This window comes from Dermochelys coriacea, chromosome 16 (genome assembly GCF_009764565.3).
Source record: "Dermochelys coriacea isolate rDerCor1 chromosome 16, rDerCor1.pri.v4, whole genome shotgun sequence".
In the NCBI taxonomy this organism is placed as follows: domain Eukaryota; kingdom Metazoa; phylum Chordata; order Testudines; family Dermochelyidae; genus Dermochelys; species Dermochelys coriacea.
The window spans coordinates 4,823,402-4,840,634 of NC_050083.1; the positions used below are offsets into that span (position 1 = coordinate 4,823,402).

General features: G+C 46.2%; 1 protein-coding gene and 1 long non-coding RNA gene across 7 annotated transcripts in view; one reads left to right on the forward strand and one right to left on the reverse strand.

Annotated features, from left to right (window-relative positions):
- The window catches only part of TOR4A (torsin family 4 member A), a 37,336-nt gene that overhangs the window by 1,668 nt on the left and 18,435 nt on the right, over positions 1-17,233 (forward strand). Inside the window, exons 2-4 of one of the 6 annotated variants that reach the window (XM_043498674.1) lie at positions 1,528-1,628; positions 2,727-2,821; positions 12,639-12,750. The exons of 2 other annotated variants lie outside the window; for them this stretch is intronic. The gene's annotated coding sequence lies outside the window, so the exon portion shown is untranslated. The remainder of the gene's footprint in view (positions 1-1,527; positions 1,629-2,726; positions 2,822-12,638; positions 12,751-17,233) is intronic. 3 more of the 6 variants (XM_043498675.1, XM_043498672.1, XM_043498671.1) reach the window with 3 other exon arrangements.
- LOC122456869 lies at positions 1,511-11,321 on the reverse strand. The gene is made up of 3 exons (XR_006275998.1): positions 9,328-11,321; positions 5,852-5,855; positions 1,511-1,521 (listed from the first exon to the last, which is right to left on the reverse strand). It is a non-coding gene; the product is annotated as an uncharacterized LOC122456869 (long non-coding RNA).

A 17,233-nucleotide genomic window follows, 5' to 3' on the forward strand; every position in this document is an offset into this window, starting at 1 on the left:
GGTCCCACAGCATTTCCAGTCTCCTGCATGTACGCTCCTTTGGAGTCTCTCGCTGTGGGTCTTTGTCCACAGCCAGGCAGTGGCACATTGTGAAGTGGGTTGTGAGGGGCACAACAGTTTGCAGGACAGTGAGAGAGATCCTTCTCTGGATCAGTGCTGCCAGCCTGACTGCCTAGGTTTCTGGTGCCACAGAAAGCCCTGTCATATGGCACCAACATTTCCTTTGCTTTCCAAACACACAAATGAGCCAGGATGGCAGGGTTTCCTGGTGCCTCTCTATCAGCAGAATGGGTTTGCTCTCCCTTATGGCTGGGATATCAAGTCCTTGCAGACAATGTTAGACATCACTGAGTCTCAGGGACTTCCACATAGGGTTCCACCCCTGACAACAGCACTGGCCCTGCACCTGCACCATTCTTAAGCATCCTAGAAGACATCTCAGTGGGGTATTCCATGGCCTTATCCCCCCAGCTCTCCAGACCCCTTTTACAATGGCCCCATAGTCCCTCTTCTCCCTCAGTCTACCAGCTTTACCTGTAAACCACACAGCACTTGGGAGCACTTATAATAAAACAAAAATAGGTTTGTTTCACAACACACAGTCAACTTGTGGAACTCGTTGCCACAGGATGCTGTGAAGGCCAAAACTGTAACAGGGCTCAAAAAAGAATAGATAAGTTCATGGAATATAGGTCCATCAATGGCTGTTAGCTAAGACGGCCAGGGGCACAACCCCATGCTCTGGATGTCCACAGCCTTTAACTGCCAGAAGCTGGGAGTGGACAGCAGGAGATGGATCACTCAACAATTGCCTGTTGTGTTTTGCCTCTGAAGCACCTGGTATTGGCCACTGTCGGAAGATGAACCATTGGTCTGACCCAGTATAGACGTTCTTATGTTCTTAACAAAGAATAGAGAGTTCACTAGAACTGAGGGACAGCGAGGGGGAAACTACTGGTTCCAGCACAAAATAATAAAATGCAAACCTGGGTCTACACTTATCAATAGTTACCTTTGCTATCTAATAGAGTTGTCTTTCCCCGCAAAGTCCAGTCCATGGCACAGCTGGCTGGTTTCACAAGCATCAGGATCCCATTATTCATGAAAGGCCCACCTTCTCCTTAAGGGATTTCCTCAGTGAATGGATCCAGAATGCCTTTCCCTACACTCTGTTATACTGAAACAATCTTTTGTCTTTATTCATAGCCAGGACACTCTCCTGCCTGCTGTATGAATCTTGATGAGTTATGAGTTTTCTGTAGATACCTTTACATATTACTCTTTATTGATAAGTATCCCATAAGACATGTTTGGTGTAGTGAGTTTGTCAGGTCTGAGAAAAGAGTTGTTTGCAAAGAACAGGGGACCTTTGTCAAGAGTTGCTGTGTCATGGCTCCCCCAGACATTGACACAGTCGGGCTAGCCACTGGCTATTCTGCAGGCATCCGTTCTGGGCTCTTTTCTGGACAGGACAATTCCTACTATGTTTTCTTTCCCCTTGATGTGCACAATCTCGTTTTCCTGCAGCACTATGCTCCAGCACAACTGCCTAGAGTTGGTACCTTTAGTCCTGTGAAACCACACCAATGGAGAGTGATCTGTTAACACCCTACAATTCTGTTGAACGGGTAACATTTTCACCGTTTGACTACTCACACAATCACATAGCACTCCACCTCTATGACAGAATAATTGTATTCAGTGTTGGTCAATATTTTGCTTAAGAATGCAGTGCGGTTGCTCTCCCCTGCTGGTATCAGAACTGTCCTCACATCTGTTCACAACTCAAACACTTTATTAAAATCAGGACTGGCCATAACTTACTTTTTGGACAAGACCTCTTTTATTTTATCAAAGCCCTTTTGACAGGTCTCAGACCAAACCACTTTGTCTAGTTTATTCTTTTTACAGAGCTCTGTGATAACTGATATGATATCACTAAAACCTTCTACAAATCTGTGATACTACTTTGGGGTATAGGCCAGTTGATAATAGATTCTACTTTTAGGGGATCAGGATGAATTTGCATCCCCGATCCAATGACCAAAATAAGGGACTTTTAGCTGCTCCTATTTTGCATTTTGATACCTGAGCCAGCAAACCTGCATCTTGTGAGTGTTTGCAACACAATGCCCACATGATTTTTGTGGCCTTGCCAAGTGTGGATAAGAATGATGTTCTCATCTACATACGTGTGTGAGCTCCTGTAGTCCACATAACATCTGGTTAATTTCCTAGTATCTCCTGGTAAGGGCCAAAGAGCTTGGGAATTTTGCACTGCTTCATAAGTCTAGCGTGTCTTCATAGTCAGAGTCCTTGGCATAGGGTAAGGCACAGGTACTGTGACAGCATTAAGTTTTCTGTAGTCAACCCAGAGTCTTATAGGTCCATCCTTTTCAGGGGACCATGACAACTGGGGATGCCATGGGGCTACTAGGCTCTATAATTGCATGAAAACACCTGCTGGTGGTGTTTCAACACAGCCATGATTTCTAATCTTTCCCTTGATGTTAACCCTTCACATATATCAATGTTCTCCCCGTAGCTCTCCCCCACCAAATCTATTAGAGAGGCTGTGATGCAATCCTCCTCTTTACAACATATCATACTCTCAACAGCCTCACAGTTGTGATAAGCTTTTAGTCTATGTATGGGAACAGTCTATAGGGCAACCTCCCTGAGGGGCTTCTGCACATTATAAGTAACTTCATTAACCTGCTCCACAGCCTCCAAAGGTCCTTCCCCAGAATTTTGCATCTCGTGCTGCTTTACTGGGAGTAACATCAGTACCAAGCCTCCCACATCAAAAGCTCGTTCACAGGTATTTCTGTTGTACCACTCTTCTTGTGAAGCCTGGATTTTGCTGTCCTACATCCATCATGAATTTTAAATCTCTGAACTTGGTTACGTATTCAGCTATGGGCTCCCCCTCTGGTTCAGGGCACTCTTCTAGGAGTCCCTAACAAGATCTAGGGGGCCTCTGCCCTGTCTCCCATAAAGGAGGTCAAACCGGGCAAACCCTGTGGATTCTTGGGATACTTCCCTGTAAGCAAATAATAGCTAAGGCAATAACTCATCCCAATCTCCAGCTGTTTTGTCCATGTATATTCTTAGCATTGGACTTGAGAGTCCTAGCGAACCTTTCCATAGACTGTTTGTTTGTCTGGGGGTGGTAAGAGGCAGACTAATTGTTTTACCCCATGCTTCTTCCTCGGTTGACTAAATATTAGGATGTGACTGGGTTGGGACTCAGCACCGCAGCGCCTCCTGCTGTTCACTCTGGGAATTAGCTCAGTTCATGCAGAGCGCCCCAGCCGGTGGTGTCCCACCCATCCCACACTGCCCTCCGGCGGTGCCCCTAAGTCCACACTCGCCCCCTTCCGGGGTGCGTGTGTGTGTTTAACAGCAGCCTTTCCAGTTCACTCCTGCCGCAGTGGCCAACCACAACCCCTCAAGTCTAGCCCCTCTGTTCAAGGGCTGGTTGCATTCTGTCATAGCCACCCTTCCATGGCCAGGTGCTGTACAAGGAGGAAGGGGGGGACTCAGGCCCACCCACTACTCTGGGTCCCGACCCAGGGACCCTCTAGTGGTAGCCTCCCTGCCCTCCTTCTCTTCCCTTGTCTAACTGTCCCTGGGCCACTTCCCCTCTGGCCCTTCACACCCTCTAGGCCCTTTCTATCAGGGCCTGGGCCTGGGCCTGGGCCTGGGCCTGGGCCTGGGCCTGGGCCTGGGCCATCTCCTGCTCAGGAAACAGACCTCCCGGCCACAAAGGTCTGGAACAGACTACCTGCTCCCTTCCTGGGCAGCCTTTATATAGGGCCTAGCCTAGCCCTGATTGGCTGGCTGTAATACTGGCCCTGATTGGCTCCCAGTAGGCCTTTTCCTGATTGGCAGCCCTTCTGCACAGCTGCTGTGACCTACTCTAGCCCTATCTCTCATAGGGATAGGACAGCCACCCCACCACATAGGGGTATACAGTTTGACCCTCTATCTGATAGGATTTCTTTTGCAAAACCCACTCTGCTGAATATAGCGAACAGTGCAGCTCCAACTGTCTCAGGATGTCTGGTTGCAAATTCAACCTCTGCTAATTTTTCCCATTTTTGGACGGCCTAGAAAATGGCCCTATGATATCCATGGCAACCCCGTGGAATGCTTCTTTAATCACAGGTAAAGGCTGGAAAGGAGCCTTGCGGAGACAGTTGGGTTCCTTCCTCTTCTGACGTAAGTCACATGCCCTACAATACTCCTTTGCCTCATCAAGAATATGAGGACAATAAATGTTTTTCTTAAGCCTTTCAAAAGTTCTTCCCTTCCCCAAATGGGCCATCTTGCGCTAACCTTAATAGCTCTGCACGATACCTTTTGAGCACCACAAGCTGTCTGCAGGGTGCCCCCAGGCTCCTATTCTTACCCACCTGGGCTTCCCTGTGTAGCCTGCCCTCCTGCATAAAGAACTTACCCCTGCTTTCCTTATTTGGGGCATCTCTGCCAATAGCCTCCCTTATGCCTCCTAGAGAAGGGCCAGCATCTCGCTCTGAAGCAAACATTGCTGGGTTTGTGCTCAGACCCAGAGCTCTCAGCCAAAGAAGCTGATTTCTCAGCTCTCTGCTCTGAAGACATGGGTGTTACTGCGTGCTGCTAAGGGAACAGTGGTTGCCCCACCCTCTACAGGGTCCATGGCTGGGGACTCAGGAGTCACACTTCTTCTTCCTGCGAGTTATAATATTAACAGCTTTACACAGAGACAAGAGATCGGTACCATATTATATATGCTGGAACGCTATCCAGTATTCCAGCAGTTAAATACCTTTTAAACCTTCCCACACCAACTCTACTTGAACTCAGGGAACAGTGGTTTCAAATTTTCCCAATGCAAGGAATTTTACATTTTCCCCTGGGGCATCACTGTTTCCATAACCACGTATTTTCTGACCAGTGAAATCTGGGCACCAGTATCCCTCCAACCTTGGCACACTTTGCCATTCACCTTGGCATCTTTGATAAACTCTTTATCAATCTCCAACAGGTCAGACTGTACAACATTCATTAGGGTCCCCTCAGGCACTCCCATGTTAGTCTTCCACAGAATCATCGAAATGTAGGGCTGGAAGGACCTTGACAGGTCATCTAGTCCATTCCCCTGCACTGAGGCAGGACTAGGTATTATCTAGACCATCCCTGACAGATATTTGTCTAACCTCTTCTTAGACACCTCCAAAGGTGGAGATTCCTAGGTAATTTGTTCCAGTGCTTAACTAACCTGACAGTTGAGAAGTTTTTCCTAATGTCTACCCTAAATCTCCCTTGCTGCAATTTAAGCCCATTTGTTCTTGTTCTGTCCTCAGTGGTCAAGGAGAACAATTTATCACCCTCCTCTTTAAAACAGATTTTTACATTCTTGAGGACTATTATCATGTCCCTCCCTCAGTCTACTCTTATCCAGACTAAATAAACCCATTTTTTTTCAGTCTTTCCTAGACCTTTAATCATTTTTGTTGCTCTTCTCCAGACTTCCTCCAAATTGTTCACATCTTTCCTGAAGTATCGTGCCCAGAACTGGACACAGTGCTCCAATTGAGGTCTTATCAGTGCTGAGTAGAGTGGAAGAATTATGTCTTGTGTCTTATTTACAACACTCCTGCTAATACATCCCAGACTGATGTTCAGAACTTTTTAGCAACAGTATTACATTGTTGACTCATTTTAGGATTGTGATCATAACCCGCAGATCCATTTCTGCTGTACTTCTTCCAACCTGAAGGAACTGACCTGAAGAAGAGCTCTTTGTGGCTTGAAAGTTTGTCTCTCTTATCAATAGATGCTGGTCCAATAAACGATATTACCTCACCCACCTTGTTTCTCTAGTACTCCTTCCTAGGCAGTCATTTCCCATTTTATATTTGTGCAATTGATTATTCCTTCCTAAGAATAGTACTTTGCATTTGTCCTTATTGAATTTCATACCATTTCTCCAGTTTAAGATTGTTTTGAATTCTAATCCTGTCCTCCAAAGCGCTTGTGACCCCTCCCAGGGTGGTATCATCTGCAAAATTTATAAGTGTACTCTCTATGCCATTATCAAACTCATTATTATGAAGATATTGAATAGAATCAGACCCAGGGCAGATGCCTGTGGGACCCCACCCGCTATGCCCTTCCATTTTCAAACCAGTTCTGCACCCTCTTTATAGTAGGCTTGTGTAGACTTTATGTCTTTAGTTTATTTATGAGAAGGTCATGTGAGACAGTATCAAAAGACTTACTAAAGTCAAGATATACTGCATCTGCTGCTTCTCCCCATCCACAAGGCTTGTTACTCTGTTGAAGAAGGATACTGGATTGATTTGACTTGATTGGTTCTTAACAAATCCATGTTGGCTGTTACTTGTCACCTTATTTTCTTCTAGGTGTTTGTAAATTGATTGCTTGATTCTTTGCTCCATTATTTTTCTGAATACTGAAATTAAGATGACTGGTTTATAATTCCCTAGGTTGTCCTTATTCCCCTTTTTATAGATAGGGGAATATTATTTGCCCTTTTCCCATCCTTCGGGATCTCTCCCATCCTCCGTGTGTTCTCAAAGCTCATTGCTAATGGCTCAGACATTTCTTCAGCTAGTTCCTTAAGTATTTGAGGATGTGTTTAATCAGGCCCTGCCTATTTGAAGATATCCAACTTGTCTAAGTAATTCTTAACTTGTTCTTTTCCTATTTTAGTCTCAGATCCTATCTCATTTACACTGATGTTCACTATCTTAGTTGTTCAATCACTGCTAACTTTTGGGGGAAAACAAACAAAAAAGGCATTTAACATTTTGGCCACTGCTGCATTTTCTGTTATTGTCTTTCCCTCCTCATTGAGTAATGGGGCCTACCCCGTCTTCCTCTTGCTTCTAAGGTATTTGTAAAATGTTTTCTTGTAACCCTTTAGTCCCTAGCTAGTTTAATCTCATTTTGTGCCTTGGACTTTCTAATTTTGTCCCTACATACTTGTGTTGTTTTTTATATTCATCCTTCATAATTCAATCTAGTTCCCACTTTTTGTATGACTCTTTTTTTGAGTTTCAGGTTGTTGATCTCCTGGTTAAGCCAGGGTAGGCTTGTACCAAACTTCCTCGGCATCAGGATAGTTTGCTCATGTGCACTTAATAATGTCTCTTTAAAAAACTGAACTTTTTTTTCCCCTTAGACCTGCTTTCTATGGGATTCTACCTACCAATTCTCTGAGTTTTCTACCATCTGCCTTCTTGACGTCCATTGTCTTTCCTCTGCTGTTTTTCCTCCTACCGTTCCTTAGAATCGTGAACTCCATCATTTCATGATCACTTTCACCTAAGCAGTCTTTCACTTTCAAATTCTCAACCAGTTTCTCCCTGTTTGTCAGAATCAGATCTAGATACCTGGGAAGCTACTAGAGCAATGTATAAAACATTCAATCTGCAAACACTTGAAGCATGAGGGGAGATCATTAGCAGCCAGCATGGATTTACCAAGAACAAATTGTGCCAAACCAGCTTGATTTCTTCTTTGACAGGGTAACTGGATTGGTGTATAGGGGGAATGTGGTGGACAAGGCTTTTGACACAGTCCTACATGACATTCTGATAAGTAAGCTGGAGAAATGGGGGCTTGGCAGAACTACCATTAAGTAGATACATTGGTTAAACAACCACAAAGAGTAACTAGTAATGGAATGATGTTGGATTGGAGGGAGGTCTCAAGTGGGGTTCCACAGGGATCTGTTCTGGTCCAGTGCTATTTAACATCTTTATTAATGACCTGGATGTAGGTCTAGAGAGCACACTGATCAAATTGGTAGATGACTCAAATCTAGGGGGGTTGTCAACACTTCGGAGGATAGAGCTATAATTCAGAGGGATCTTGATAAATTGGAGAACTGGGCTATAGACAACATAATGAAATTCAACAAAGACAAATGTCAGGTGCTACACTTAGGGAAGAAAAAGCAAATGCACCTAATCAGAATGGGGGAGAACTGGCTTGGCAGCAGCATTTTTAAGAAGGCTCTGGGAGTTGTGGTGGATCACAACCTCAACATGAGTCAGCAACGCAATGCTGTTGCAAAAAAAGCAAATGCAATTTTAGGTTGTTTTAACAGAGGTATAGCTTGCAAGTCATGGGAGATGATAGTATCACTACTCAGTACTGGTTAGGCCTCAGCTGGAGTAGTATGTCCGATTTTGGTCACCAATGTATAGAAAGAATGTAGAGAAACTGGAAAGGATCCAGAAGCGAGCAACAAAGATGATCAGAGGGATGGAATGCACGCCATATGAGCAAAGACTGAAGGAGCTGGGTATGTTTAGTTTCAAAAAGAGGAGATTAAGGGGGAACATGAAAGGAGTCTTCAAATACTTGAAAACCTGCCACAAAAAAGATGGAGAAAAGTTATTCTTTTTTGCCACTGAGGGCAGGACTACAGCATAGCACATTTAGATTAAATTTCAGGAAAAGCTTTGTAACTGTAAGAACAGTAGGACAATGGTACAGACGCCTAGGGAGGTTGTGGAAGCTCCTTCACTGGAGGTTTTCATAAGGAAGCTGGAGCTATCTGCCTTGGATGGTTTAGTCGCAACAAATCCTGCGTCTTGGCAGGGGCTTAGGCTTGATGACCATTACAGTCCCTTCTAACCCTATGGTTCTATGATTCTAGAACAGCCTCTCCCCAGTCACGTTCTCTACCTTCTGTAATGAAAAAGTGGTCTCCAATGCATTCCAAGAACTTGTTGGATGATCTGTGCCCTGCCATATTATTTTCCCAACAGATGTCTGGGTAATTCAAGTCCCACATCACTACTGAGTCCTGCATCCTGGATGATTTTATTAGTTTAAAAAAACCCTCATCTGCCTCTTCTTCCTAGTAGGGGTCTACAGAAGACCTACCTTGACATCACCCTTGGGTTTTACCCCTTTTATCCTGACCCAGACTTTCAACAGGTCTGTCTCCACTTCTGTCTCGGCCTCAGTGTAAGTGTATACACCTTTGATATACAAGGCAACAAACACCGCCTCCCTTTTTTCCCCTGCTGCTCTTCCTGAACAAGCTGTGCCCTTCTACACCAATATTCCAGTCCTGTGAATTATCCTACCAAATCTGTGATGCCAATTGTGTCCTAGTTGTGATTATTTACTAGAATTTCTAGTTCCTCCTGTTTATTCCCCATTCTTCTTGCATTAGTATACAGACATCTGGGGTGTTTGTTAGATTTCCCCTCTGTATTCGCTTATCTCTCCTTTGTCCCTACTGTAATTGCCCATGTTCCCCCCAGAGGCCAACCCTTCACCCAGCTCTTTGTTTTGGACTTATCTGTGGGCTTTTGTCTCCTGCCCCCATTGAACCTAGTTTAAAGCCTGCCTCACTAGGTTAGCCTGCCTATGTCTGAAGATATTCTTCCCTTTCCTTGAAAGGTGGACCCCATCTCCACTCAGCAGTCCTTCGTCTCGGAACAACGTTCCATGGTCAAGGAAGTGAAAGTTCTTCTGGTGACACCATCTGCACAGCTGTGCATTCACCTCCAGGGTGTCGGTCTCTACCTGGGCCCCTACCCTTGACTAGAAGGATGGATGAGAACACCACCTGCACCCCCAGCTCCTTCACTCTTACACCCAGAGCCCGGTAGTCACATGATCTGCTCATGGTCATACCTCACAGATGGACGGATGGGGATGGACAGCATGGGGTAGTAGTTAGAAGGCCAGATTAGCCTCGGCAGTCCTTCTGTAATGTGTCCGCTATGTGCCCTGGGCAGGCAGCACACCTCCTGGGATGCCAGGTCAGGCCGGCAGATGAATGCTTCGATCCCCCTTAGAAGGGAGTCACTGACCATCACCACCTTCGTGTCCTCTTGGGTGGTGGTGGCCATGACCCTCCCAGCCTTGGGGGTACATGGCTTCTTCTCCTCCACTTAGCCTTTAGTGCCAGGGCAGCACTCCGGTTTTTAGCTCTGTGGATGGTGGGTTGGGAGCAGGGGTGGAACGTTCCCTGCTGCCCAAAGTAACCAGCAGCTAGCTTCCTCTCTGTGAAGGAGCCATTTCCTCCTGTTCTGGTGGTGCTACTGCAGTCCTCTCCAGCTAGATAGCTTCCTTGGAGGCCTCCATATGCATGTTTTCAGTGAAAGCCTCATGTGCATGGATGCCCCTCTGCCTGGCCACCTCCTCCTGTAGCTCTCCCACCTCCTTCCTGGGAGACTCTACCAGCAAGCCCTTCTCACACTGGATGGTCTCCCCAGCCTGGCTCTCTATGATGGGGAAATGAAGGCCACAGGCTCTGCAAATCCACACCAGAACCTGGGCAGGGGTGTCCCAGGTCTGGTTCTCTATCTGGACACAGCTGCAGTGGTGATGCGGCCTTTCCGAACCACACTGATTTTATTCTTTCTTCCTTCTACAGCCTGTCTCTCAGACTCCCTGTTTGCTAGCACTTCTTGTTGCTTGCGTCTGACTTTTATGCCCTTCTGTCCTTAGTCAGCCCTGCCTCCTTGTTAACAACCAAGGGCGATCCCTAGCCGCTAGTGGACTGTCACTCTTTATGGTTAAATGTCCTGTTAGACATGTGTTTGGTGTACTGAATTTGTCAAGTCTGAGGTGAGAGTTGTTCCCAAAGAACCGGGAACCCTTTGCCAAGGTGCCTCTGTGTTACACCCTCCTATTCACCTGTAGTACGATAGTCTAGTCTCCTTTGCCTGCCATACCTTGGTGTAATTTTGGTTGTTGGGTTTAGTGTGCGGGTGCTTGGTGGTCTGTGTTATACAGGAAGTCAGACTAGATTATCTCATGCTCCCTTTTGGCCTTAAACTCTATGGCTCTATGAGTATTTTTATGAGTATTGTATTATCAGCTCTCATTTAGGAAGGGGAAATGGAGACACAGATAGATAATTGCCAAAATTAATGGCCACTGCCAAATATTCTGGGTTAAATTACTAGCCCAATGCTACAGGTGGTTGTTCATTGCCTGAGGACCATCCTTTCTCCTCCCTTTCCCATTCACTGCACAGAAATTCCATCGTGTGTTAAGTATTTGGTAGGCAAATTCATCTGTATGCCTCATAGTGCTTTGCAGAGGTGGGTATGCAGCTGAGACCATAGACAAGTGTGGAAATTTGATCTAGTCTTTCCAAGCAGCAGTGTGACTAAGCATTGGTTTTGTTGTAGGAGGATTTCATGTTTAGGCCTGGTTCTGCCTGCTGTGACCTTTTGGAGCCTTTCTGGTATGTCTACACTGCAATTAAATACCCATGGCTGGCCCAGGCCAGCTGACTTGGGTTCGTGGGGCTCGGGCAAAGGGGCTGTTTAACTGCAGTGTAGACATTCATGCTCCTGCTGGAGCCCAGGCTCTAGGATCCTGCAAGGGAGGAGGGTTCCCAGAACTCAGGCAACGTCTACACTGCAGTTAAGCAACCCCGCAGCCCGAGCCCTGCAAGCCCGAGTCAGCTGTCGAATGGCAGTGTAGACAGACCCTATCAGGCCTCAAGCTACCAATTCTCCAGCAGATTTGATTGTTTTGTATATTGTAGAGAGGATGCAAATCTGGTTTTAGCAGAAACTCAGCTGCACAACCTTAACTCAGCAAAACCTGCATGATTTAGAGCTGTAATCACCTCCAGCTAGTTCAACAGGAGGGTTTAAACAAGGGGCCTTCAGGTGCCCTCTCGTCCATAAGCTTATACGCACTTTGCCAGTGGGGTAAAGTGTCGCTAGACACCTGTAGGATTTGGGGAATTGGGGTTCCTGGGATCTGGCTCCGGATGAAAGATCAGTGGTTGCAGACAGACTAAGTAAGCACATAGACTGGGCCTATTTGTGGCAAAACAGATGAGAGTTGGATCTTTGCTATTGGATGTCTGGGCTCTATTCTCAACTCTGCCAGAAAAGGTACCATGCAAATCTCTCAGTTACCTTTGCTGTAAGCTGGGGGAATGATAGCAGCTGCTTCCTCCAGGTCACGGGGAGGAGGCCTGGGTGCACAATATGGGTTATGAACTGCAGAGAAATACTAACAATGGTCAGTGACAGCATAGGTGACGATTCCGTGCCCCAGGACTGGAGCACCCACAGGAAAAAAACAGTGGGTGCTCAGCACCCACCAGCAGCCCCGCCAAACAGCTCCTCCCCCTCCCTCCCAGTGCCTCCCCTGTGCCATGATCAATTGTTCAGCAGCATTCAGGAGGCACTGGGGGAAGGGGGCAGAGCAGGGGTGGGAAAGGGCAAGGTAGGGGTGGGGCTTTGGGGAAAGGGGTGGAGTGGGGAGGTAGTAGGGGTCGAGCACCCCAGGGGAAATGATAAAGTTGGCACCTGTGAGTGACAGATGTTAGTCCAGAGCTCTTGGCTCACAGCCCAGTGCAACTTCATCCAGTCTGAAGGGGATTTTGCTGGGGAATGCTCTCTGGCTCAGAGCACCAGTCATCTCTTAATAGTTACCTAACCCTAAGCTTAGGGTGACCAGACAGCAGGGGTGAATAATCAGGACGGGGGTGGGGAGTAATAGGCACCTATATAAGACAAAGCCCTAAATATCGGGACTGTCCTTATAAAATTGGGATATCTGGTCACCCTACCTGAGCTGCACCACTCCATATTTCAAAAATATGGTCTACAAACTTTTTACTATTTCAGCCGTTAGACCTTGGTTTGGTACCATGCACTACCTCTCACGGAAGGCATTCCAGGAATATATGTCTCCAGAAATATAACTACTGCCTGCCATCTGTTTTTTCCCTATCTAAAAGTAGGTGATGACTTTAAAGCCTTTGACAAGAACTCATTTTTGGGATGCTATATCTTGGGCACCCCTTGACTAGATGGCCTTGAAATCCTCTTCCCCCCACCCCCCAAAAAAGTCTACCCTGGTCCATGACCTGGCCTATCAAATTTCAAACCAATCTAACATGTAAGAGGATTTCAGAGAAGATGCAAAACAGAGCTGTAAAAAAAACCCTCAGCTGCAGCTGCCATTGGTGTAGTATCTTAGCACCTCCCATGTATTCCAAACCAGAAATAACAATAAAACATCTCTCACATTCTTCCAACCTAGCTCATCGGAGCTTGATTGTTTGTGGCAGGGAGGTTGTGGTTATATTTGTACGTGTGAGTGTGTTGTTGATCTTTGTGTGTGTGAATGAATGGGTGTGTGGTGGACCTAGGGGTGTGGTGCGAGTGCACAGGTGTTTTGAGCATGTGGGTGGGAGTGGGGTTTGTTGTTGTGTGTGCATGTGTGGCTGTGGACGTGTGTGTAGAGGCCTTCCTGAGGCAAAGCTAAGCTGAAGAGCTGAGTGTTTCAGTTAGTTCTGAGCACTGTGAGGTCCATGGTCTCTTCTCTCTTGCAGGATTAGAGGGCAGGTCCTGTTCCTCCTGGGAAAGTTCTGTTTCCTGCGTTCACAAACTTATCTCTGCAGCGGACCCCAGCCAAGGGGAAGGGGGCAGGGCCTCTCAGTGGGTTACTGTTGAAGGGGATGGGGGTGATCCAGGGAATTTCACTGCTGTAGGCCCCTTGGAAAAGGAGGTGTCAGATTTTTCTGACATACAATGGGCCCTCAGGACTGAGAGGTGAACAGGCCACTTAGCAGGTTCCAGCTTCTTCCCCTGCCATTTCCCAGGCCAAGCTCAGCCACAGGCAGCTGGTACATACATTCCACTCGTTCCCTTCCCCCTGAGCTGGTTCCACGTTTCCCTGAGCACTCCGGGCGGATGGAGATGACTCCCTTGATTTGACTAAGGGAGGGGAGAGGGGACTGACTCTCTCATATGGCACATCATCTGCCCATTGTTTCACAGCACGGTCTGATTTGCATGGCACCTGCTCCACAGCTCTTTGGCCTGAAGTGAGAGCCAGCTGATTCTGGCTGGACAAAACTCAGCTGAATCTGAGGCAGAACAACTAGGGGCAGGGGAGGCACTGCATGGTGCTCCCCTCACTGTGACAGAGTGGCAGGGAGCCAGGGGCACTATATTGGGCTGAGCACGCCGGGTTAACAGCAGCAGGGGCCAGGGGCACTATATGGATCTAAGCTCACCGGGTTAACAGCAGCCGGGGCCAGGGCCACTATATGGGGCTGAGCACGCCGGGTTAACAGCAGCAGGGGCCAGGGGCACTATATGGGGCTGAGTTCGCTGGGTTATGGAGCTGTATGGAGCGGCAGGGAGAAGGGGGTCATGCTATTTTTCCCTCTCACAAGAGATGGTTGCCAGAGCTTGTAGTTTTCTGCAGCAGTGCTGCTCAGAGTTGCTTTCTATGTTATGTTTGCATTAACTCTTTTTCTTTTTTTTTAATCTTGCAAAATGTTTGGCCTCTGCAACATCCTGTGGCAATTAGTTCTACCGGCTAATTACATGTTGTGTAAAAAGATCTGTTTTGTATTGATTTTGAAGCAGAGGGGCCCATTATATCATTTCCTTTGAACTGTATATTACAGACATTGAGAATTTCATTCCGTTACTCCTGTATTGAGGCCAGCAACATATGTGTGGTTAAAACACCTTCCACAAAGGCATCCAGTCTTAATCTGAAGACTTAAAGATATGGAGAATTCACCACTTTCAGTGGCAGTGTGTTTCAGTGGTTAATCACCCTCAGTGTTAAAAGTTTGTGCCTAATTTCTAATATGAATTAGTCTAACTTTAGCTTCCAGCCATTGGTTCTTGTTACGTCTGTTTCCACTAGATTAAAGACAACTTTACTACCTGGTATTTTCGCTCCTCTGATGTTCCTCTGCACTTTCATCCAATCATCTCTTGATCATCTTTTTGACAAGCTAAACAGACCAAACTTTTGAAGTCTCTCACTGTTAGGCATTTTCCCATCATTCAAATATTTCTTTTGGTTCTTCTCCGCACTCTTGTCAATGTTTTCACATCCTTTTAAAAATGTGGACACCAGAACTGGACAGAGTAGTCTAGTATCGTTCTCACCAATTCTCATTTCAGAGGTAAAATCATTTCCCTACTCCTATTTGGGAGTGCCCTGTCTCATAACACAAGAACAAGGGAACACTCCATGAAATTACTCCTTCATGAAAATGCCCTCCTCCCCCACTCCACCCACACTCCGATTGCCTCTGTGCTGTTGAGGAGGATTAAAGCCTTGGGGAAGGAGAACATCAAGCTGGAGTAGAGAGAAACGATCCCATAGTTAGGACCCTCCTTCCAGATGGTGCCATGGTATCTTCTTGTATTGAGAATGGGAATACCCCTCCGGTGGAGGGAATCCCAGTTATTAGAAAGAGCCAGGTAACAGTAATGGGGGATTCAATCATTGGAAATTTGATAGTGACGTTTGTGATGACTGGGAGAACTGCATGGTGAATTGCCTGCTGGGTACAAAGGTTGCAGACCTCTCGACGCATAGATAGCCATATGTGCACTGCTGGGGAGAAGCTGGTGACTGTGGTAGGTACCAGTAATATAGGAAAAGGTAGGAGAGAAGTCCTGGAGGCCAAATTTAGACTGCTAGGTAAGAAATTAAAGTCCAGGACCTCCATGGTAGCATTCTCTGAAAAGCTTCCAGTTCCACGCGCAGGGGCAGACAGGTAGAACTGCAAGGTTTTAATGTCTGGACAAGACAATGGTATTGGGAGGGGGGATTCAGGTTTCTTAAGAACGGGGGAACCTTTGGAGAAAGGACGAACCTATGCAGGAAGGATGGGCTCCACCTTAACCAAAATTTAACCAGATTTCTGGCATGTAAAATTAAAAAGGTCATAGAGGAGTTTTTCAACTAAGGGCTGGGAGAAAGCTGATAGGTGCAGAGGAGCACACGGTTCAGACAGACACAGCCTTTAGGGGAAGATTTAAAGGGAATGATCTATATCCTAGCAAAGAGGAGGGGATAGAAGTTGAAAAAGTATAGGTAGGAACTGAAGAGAAACAGCCAAATTTGGTGGAACAATGATAATCAATGGAACACAATAATACTGGGGTACAAAATACATAGGAATGACAGAGTAGGTTGTGCTGGTGCATTATATGTGAAAGAAAGCATGTAACCAAATATAGTAAAAATTTTAAATGAATCAAACAGTATCAGATAATCTCTATGGATAGAAATTCCATGCTTGAATAATAAGGGTATAGCAGTAGGAATATACTACCTACCACTTTATCAGGATGGTGACAGTGACTGTGAAATACTCATGGAGATTACAAAGACTATAAAAACAGAAAATCCAGTAATAATGGGGGGATTTCAACTATACCCATGAACTGGGAACATGTCACCTCAGGATGGTGGGATCTAGAGATGGGATCTAGAGATGCAATTTCTAGACAACATCAATGACTGCTTCTTGGAGCAGCTAGTCTTGGAACCGACAAGGGAAGAGGCAATTCTTGATTTAGTCCTAAATGGAGCACAGGATCTGGTCTAAGAGATTAACATAGAATATTAGGGTTGGAAGGGACCTCAGGAGGTCATCTAGTCAACCCCCTGCTCAAAGCAGGACCAATCCCCAACTACATCATCCCAACCAGGGCTTTGTCAAGCCTGACCTTAAAAACTTCTAAGGAAGGAGATTCCACCACCTCCCTAGGTAACGCATTCCAGTGTTTCACCACCCTCCTAATGAAAAAGTTTTTCCTAATATCCAACCTAAACCTCCCCCACTGCAACTTGAGACCATTACTCCTTGTTCTGTCATCTGCTACCACTGAAAACAGTCTAGATCCATCCTCTTTGGAACCCCCTTTCAGGTAGTTGAAAGCAGCTATCAAATCCCCCCTCATTCTTCTCTTCTGCGGACTAAACAATCCCAGTTCCCTCAGTCTTTCCTCATAAATCATGTGTTCCAGTCCCCTAATCATTTTTGTTGCCCTCCACTGGATGTTTTCCAATTTTTCCACATCCTTCTTGTAGTGTGGGGCCCAAAACTGGAAGCAGTACTCCAGATGAGGCCTCACCAATGTCGAATCGAGGGGAATGATCACGTCCCTTGATCTGCTGGCAATGCCCCTACTTATACATCCCAAAATGCCATTGGCCTTCTTGGCAACAAGGGCACACTGTTGACTCAGATCCAGCTTCTCGTCCACTGTAACCCCTAGGTCCTTTTCTGCAGAACTGCTGCCTAGCCATTCGGTCCCTAAACTGTGGCGGTGCATGGGATTCTTCCGTCCTAAGTGCAGGACACTCTGCACTTGTCCTTGTTGAACCTCATCAGATTTCTTTTGGCCCAATCCTCTAATTTATCTATGTCCCTCTGTATTCTATCCCTACCCTC